Below are 6,606 nucleotides of genomic sequence, written 5' to 3' on the forward strand. Positions count from 1 at the left end.
CCACTTGTAAGGGTGAGGGAGTAGGGCACTGTGCTGTAAGAAATATACATCCAGCTAGAGAAGCACATGGACATCTACAAGATCCCAGGTAGATTTTCTTTTAGGATCAACTGGAATACTGCAGATATTCCAACATCACAAATCTGTATAGAATTACTCACTTCTATAATACAGAAATTTGGCAAAAAATATGCCTTACTTTAGAATCTACACTGTCTTGATATTTTACATTTCATATGCGGTTAGCATTGCTTTTTAAAACTGCCAAGGTTGTCCAGAACTGAAAAACTGAAGAAAACCGGGTCACTAGAGCCTGCCTTCTGGAGAGGAATTATATGATTCAGAACTAAAGGAAAATAAAAATCCTGCAAGATATTTCAAGAAAACTGGCCCAACACTCCCTTTTCCATTCCGCCACAGAAAGAGTACTATTTGCTCTGCTGGGTTTTTCTTGTCTGCCTGCTGTTGAATGGTTTAATTTCCCGCAGGCAGATGAATAATGAGCTTATCCTTCAGGACTAAACTACTGAGAGAGCCAGGGGGAAGAGAAAAAAGGAAACACAAAAGGAAGTCATGTTCCTCTGAGAAAGGTCTCCTTTCTCAGAAGCACTCATGTTTTCATTTGTCTTCTTGCCTCACTGATCTCAACAATCGTCAGACTAAGCACTTTTCAGCCAGGGCCCTGAATAGATGTGCCCCTTGTACTTATGCAGTTGAAATAGCTGGATGCTAGTGGATCACCTCCTAAGCTTTTCTCTTGGTAGTCACAAGTAGAAAACCTATAGAAAGTCAGCAGCACATTTAATTCTTCCGCATTTTTCATGGTACATGTCTAGTTCTTCTTTTCTGAGACTTATCTGATAATCATGAGGACAATATCCCTACCAATTTTCAGGAGACCAATACTCTGTATCTGTTTTTGTTACTGTCCCTAAAAAAGTGAAGTGTATCTTATCCCTAAAAATGGGAAGCATATTTTAATTTCTATTCTTGTGTCTTAAAATAGAGCCTCCCTGTGTGCTTTAAAGCACTCTTTACAATTGTTAAATTAAGCAAACTCCAGTTCCAACCATTCATACCTGGTCAAATCTGATTATTTTAGAATTTAAGAGCCTTGATTTTGTTTGGATAGGTCTTGCAATTTACAGATTATTGTGAGCACATCAGACTGCATTTCCTGAATAAGCAGCTCGGCACAGAAGCATAGAAAAGTAAGGCTAGAAGGAATGTCAGAAGTCATCTAGTTTAATCTGGATGAGGTCGGATCATCTCTATCCAAATCATTCTAATCCATTGTATAGCAAAACTATGGGCATCCCTAAATGGAACCACAAGACCTAACACTAACCTGCTACAGAGGTAAAGCAGAGGGACCACAGCAGCCAGTGTCTTACAGCAACCAGGCTGTTAGATGCACTTGAGAGATCTAAGGAAGAGGGCCACAACCCTGCTCCAGAGGAAGGCAGAAACCTCCACAGTCCATACCAATGTGACCATGGGGTAAAATGCTTTAGACTCAAAATATGGTCACCAGTCTGACCCTGGGTTGAGAGGCAAGATCCCCTAGCCAGGAACATTTAAGGTCCAGCAACAGTACTGGCACACCTTAGTCAAAAGTCTTAACCTCAGGTACAGTTAACACGCAATGCTTCTGAGGAAGATCAGGGGAATGGGAGAATGGATAAACAAACAAACAAAGATACTAAAACCCCCCAACCCCGACATGTGTAGCAGCAGGAGAGGAAAAAAATTCCATTCTGGCTACCAACAAAGCCTAGAAGCATGTGAAATAGCCATAGGAGAACACGGGATAGTTGCACCTAGATCATCCCCAACAAGTGCTTATCCAAACTCTTCTTGAACACCTCCAATAATGGAGATTCCACAACTTCCATTGGCAGTCTATTCCACTGCCTTACTTTTCTAACAGAAAAGAAGTTTTTCCTGATACCTAGTCTAACCTACTTTTCTGCAAGTTCAAGCCATTGGTCAACATCAAACTCTCTTCACCACAAAATAAGAGGTGTTTGCCCACTTTTTTATAGCAGCCATTCAGAAAGTTGAACATACAAAATATGTCCAAGGGATGTTATTTGACGCACAATTAGGAAATAACTAGTGTCAGTGTCTCTACTTCACTTAATGGATACCAGCAATCTGACTATTTATCACAATTTACACAGACTTATTTTTGGAGAAGGGAGAAAAAGAAAACTCCTTTCGTAGAATCCAATTACATGGGTAAGACAACATAAGTAATGCTATATTTAAGATTATGATATTCTGTTGTCTTTCTATTTGTAATTAATTACCTATGACTGATTATTTGTTCTCTGAAACATTTCTCTGGCTCCAGCGCTGTGCTTTTCAATTTAATATTCTGGACTTTGCATTTGGGGATTTCAGAACATAGCACAGAAACTGAATTCCCACTATATTTCATTGTATCTAGCCTAAGTGACTGGTTTCAATGCGTAACTAAAGAACAATTTAATATTATTAAGTAAGTATTAAAAGTAACTGCACAAAATGTGAAATAATGGGAATCTTTCTATGGTTAGAGTTGCTTCTAGTTTCCATTACAAAGCCCTATAACTTTAGCGTATAACATTTTTCTAGTCCTCATTTTTGTAGTTCAATATACATCAGTAAAGCAACACAGTAATCTGTCCTAAAAGAATTTTAAGATAGCTTTGATTCACACTTAATTAAAAGTTACTCTGTAACAAGTGTAATTGCACATCTATGTCTATCCAGAGCTAGACATAGCTCTGGATTTGTCTCCCGTTTTTTATTCAAAAACAAAAATGATCCTTTCAGGAAGAAAGTACTTGAAAAAAAGAATAAAGCTAGAAGTGACTGGCAGGCAGAAAAACAATGAGACAGCAATCAACAGCCAGTTGAAAACTGTTCACTTTTGGACTACAGATTCCTGGATCTGCTAAAATTTAAAGTACATACTGAGAAAGACATTGTCAGAATAAAACGGCAACCTGGAAGTGGAGAAGATCTGTCGAGGCCACGTGTGAAAAGGACAATAATTCTAAGTAAAGGGCAGCCTTAGAGGTGCACATTATTATTATTTTTTATACTAAAGGAAGAAAAAAGGAGACTATTAAACAATATTAACACTGCAAAAAAAGAAAGAAAGAAAGAAAGGAAAGCTCTAAAGTTAAAAAATGCCAGAATTATATTTTCCATTTACAACTTATATTCATATGCATTAGGATACATTTTTTCCAGATGACTACATAGTATTTTTGATTAACCTTCTATCTAAGTTAGTTAATAACTAGTCATTCAGTATTTCTTCTTCTCTCATTATTATTATTATTATTATTTTTACAAACCATCTGGTCAGAGGCCTTATATACCATATCCCATTCAAAATCTTGAGCTGTGTATAGAATTACTCATTCCCTCAATTGTCATCATAATACTATTGTGAATCCTTTTCTGGGATCCTATACAATAACAGGAGTTTGCTCACTTCTAGCTATAAATTTTTCTTACATTACCTCTCAAGACCTCAAGTAGAAAAGGAAACAAACATGAAGTAGAATGGCACTTGGGGAGTAATGATGCTTTCTTCTGATTTAGCTTTTATGTTTCATCAATGGCTGTACTGTGTATGCCTCCAGAGTTAAAAAATGTAATCTATGACAACTGGTTCCCCCAAGTGTATAGTAAAGGATTTATTTTATTTCACCATTGCAACCATTTTTCATTCTGAAAAGAAGATCATAACTTAGCTAACTAGAGAAGATGAGCAAGTTGTGCCCATTTTCTACAATGCATTGAACAAGTCTGTCACATGAATGATTTAATGCAGAAATGGTTTTAAGAGTTCTTTTGTCAGAGATCAATTGAGTCGAATACATCCCTTGTGTAACCCAACTGGTTATACTAGAACATCAAAGTTGCATTTGAATTAGTTTCCTAAAGCTCTGGGGACAATGTAAGCATTTTATTGTATTAATAAGCTGATGATCCCTTGTGCAGTAATGGATAAATATACATTAGTGCTGTCTTTTGCTTCACAGAAGCATTAAACTTTTTTAATAATTTGACAGGGATGGAATGCATCTAGCAAAGCCTTGACAAATCCTTTATTTTGATTTATATCAACACAAAAGTATTAACACTTAGGGTAGGTACAGCATTACACTTTTACTGGTACAAGTGATTGGAAAGTGATCTATACTTTTAACAATACAGAAGTATGACACACACAAACTGGCTTAAAAATGGCAGAACCCGGTCTAACATTTGTTCTCTCTACCAAATGGTGAATGTGTGTTCTGTTCATTAGTGTACTACATAAGAAAAAGCTACACAGTCAGAAAATATTAGTTAAAAATAAATTAAAGTCAATTTCAGAAGTAAAGCATGAGAAAAAGATGCTCTTCTTTCAGATTTTAGAACCCCACTTAAAATCGTAAAAAAGGAAACATGGAAAAGAGGCATTAGTTGAGTTCATTCCCCTGCCAGGAGAGGAAGGTTTAACAACTGCTGCTTTAAAAATAATGTGCCAGGAATTCGGCTCCCACCAATACCCCAAAAAGAATATTCTTATAGCCCATCTTTCCAGAAAGACTCATTTTCATGAATGTAAAACTGCACTACCAGTTTTAAGCCACTGACGAATCACACTGCAGAGGAAGGTTGCCTCCTGAGGACAGACACAATTGACATCTTTGGGATTAGAATCCACTAGCAGTGCAGTTCAAAAGCTACTCACTGCTATATGGAGTACCAGCATTAATTAAAACAGGTATTACAGCTGGAACTAAAGAAAAAATATTATTTTTATGGAAATACATTTAATTCACTACTTACTTTATAAATAAAATGAGCAGGATTGCTTTTAATTATGAGGTTTTCACTGACTCAGGAGAGTCATGACAAAGATTAGTCAAAATTTATTTCTGCCTTATGACGAGAAGTACATTTCCTAAATCATATAGGAATGAATCATAGAAAAATTCAATTGTCTCCTTTAGACTGAAATGCTAAATTTCCTTCTGTAGGGAAATTTGCAAGCAAAAAACTTCTGTGAAAATGTGCATTTTTTTTTTTAACCTCTATAATTTTAACCTCCAAGTACATATGAAAATCATGCACTAAGGAGATCACAGAGGAGCATTTTGGGTCAGATTCCTGGACTTAGTGGAACATGAGCCACTCATCCGTGCATATATATGTTTTAGGGCTGTGCGAAATGGCACCATTCCATTTCAACTTGCATTTTGCCATTTTGACAGAACTGCATTTCATTTCAAATTTCATTTTGATTCAAAACTGCTGTTCCATTTCGTTTTGTCAAAACTGTTTCACTGCTGAGTCCACAAATCCTGCCAAGTTTCAAGGAGATGGCTTCAGGGGTTTTGGGGAAACAACCTCAATCTGTAGACAAGCAAAACTCACAACAGGGGTGACCCTGTGTGTGCGTTAAGGTGCAGCACAGTGAAAGCTGCAGGCATGCTAGCCCCTGATGAGGCCACAAAGCTTACCAGCTCTCAAGGAGATTGGTGCAGGGGGAGTCTGGGTCCTGGGGACCTGCACCTCTAGCTGCTGACAGGCAAAACTAGTGTTATGGGTGCTTGTGCAAACTGTCTGTCTTGGGGTGGGGGGAACCACTGCAGGCCTGGCTGCTAGGCCTTGCTATGGCCACAAAGCCTGCCAGCTCTCAATAAGATAGATGCAGGGGGAATCTGGGTTCTGGGGCCCAGCACCTCTGGCTGTTGAAAGGCAAAACTTGTGACATGGGTGGATGAACCTGTGCATCTTCAGGTGCGCCCTTCCTGGAGCTAGGGCCTCTGCACAACATGGCAGTATGCCCCAGTGAGGCTGCCTCCTCCCCTACAAACTCATCCCAGTCCACCACTGTAAGTGATGGCAGGTGAAAATAACATAACTGCTCAGCAGTCAGCACCAATAGCACCAGCAGCATTTAAGATAGCCAAACTGGACTGTCACAGAGTCTTTCTTTTTATAAAGGAATTGGCAGCAAAAAGTACAGATGTTGTGGTGGATACATGTTACTTGTGGTGTGTGATGGCTTATCTTGTGTTTTTATGTTTATTATGAAAAATTGGAATAGAGAAATACATCTTAGGAAGCTTTCAGGTTGAGGAAGTACCTGCAGTTGGTGCATCTCCTGGTCCAGGATGGAAGGAATAGCAAAGAAGACAGAGGCTGGCCTGGCATGCAATGCAGGCAAGAAAGCCACTCAGTGAAAATGGAAAGAGGCATCAGGGTGTGAGGGACTCGCTGGAGTGGGTGCGGGAGCAGAAAGGGGGATGTAGCAGTGCAGGTAAAAGTGAAGAGGCACCTGGGGAGTCAGATGTCTGGCAGGGTGCCGTGTGCCAGAATTCCACTGTGTATACCGAGTCCATGAGTTTCTGTACCTACTACCTACCTAGGAAGCTGATGAAGTGCAGTTCATAGTCCCATATCTGAAAAGTGGTTTGTACATTCAAACAAGCATGTAACCTCATCACCAGAACTAAAGCCAATTTCCTACAACTCAAAACACAAAACCTGCCAACTATCTTGTTTGTTGTGGGTAGGTCTTGTTTGAACAATCTCATTTCCTTCTATGAC

The 6,606-nt window shown here is 38.8% G+C and overlaps 1 long non-coding RNA gene across 1 annotated transcript in view; it reads right to left on the minus strand.

Annotated features, from left to right (window-relative positions):
- Window positions 1-1,426: 1,426 nt before the first annotated feature.
- LOC109305740 overlaps window positions 1,427-6,606 on the minus strand; it is a 17,283-nt gene continuing 12,103 nt past the window's right edge. Inside the window, exon 3 of the long non-coding RNA XR_002099697.1 lies at window positions 1,427-1,508. This is a non-coding gene — a long non-coding RNA (uncharacterized LOC109305740). The remainder of the gene's footprint in view (window positions 1,509-6,606) is intronic.

The sequence above is a fragment of the Crocodylus porosus genome, unplaced genomic scaffold (assembly GCF_001723895.1).
Source record: "Crocodylus porosus isolate Cpor-Errol unplaced genomic scaffold, CroPor_comp1, whole genome shotgun sequence".
In the NCBI taxonomy this organism is placed as follows: domain Eukaryota; kingdom Metazoa; phylum Chordata; order Crocodylia; family Crocodylidae; genus Crocodylus; species Crocodylus porosus.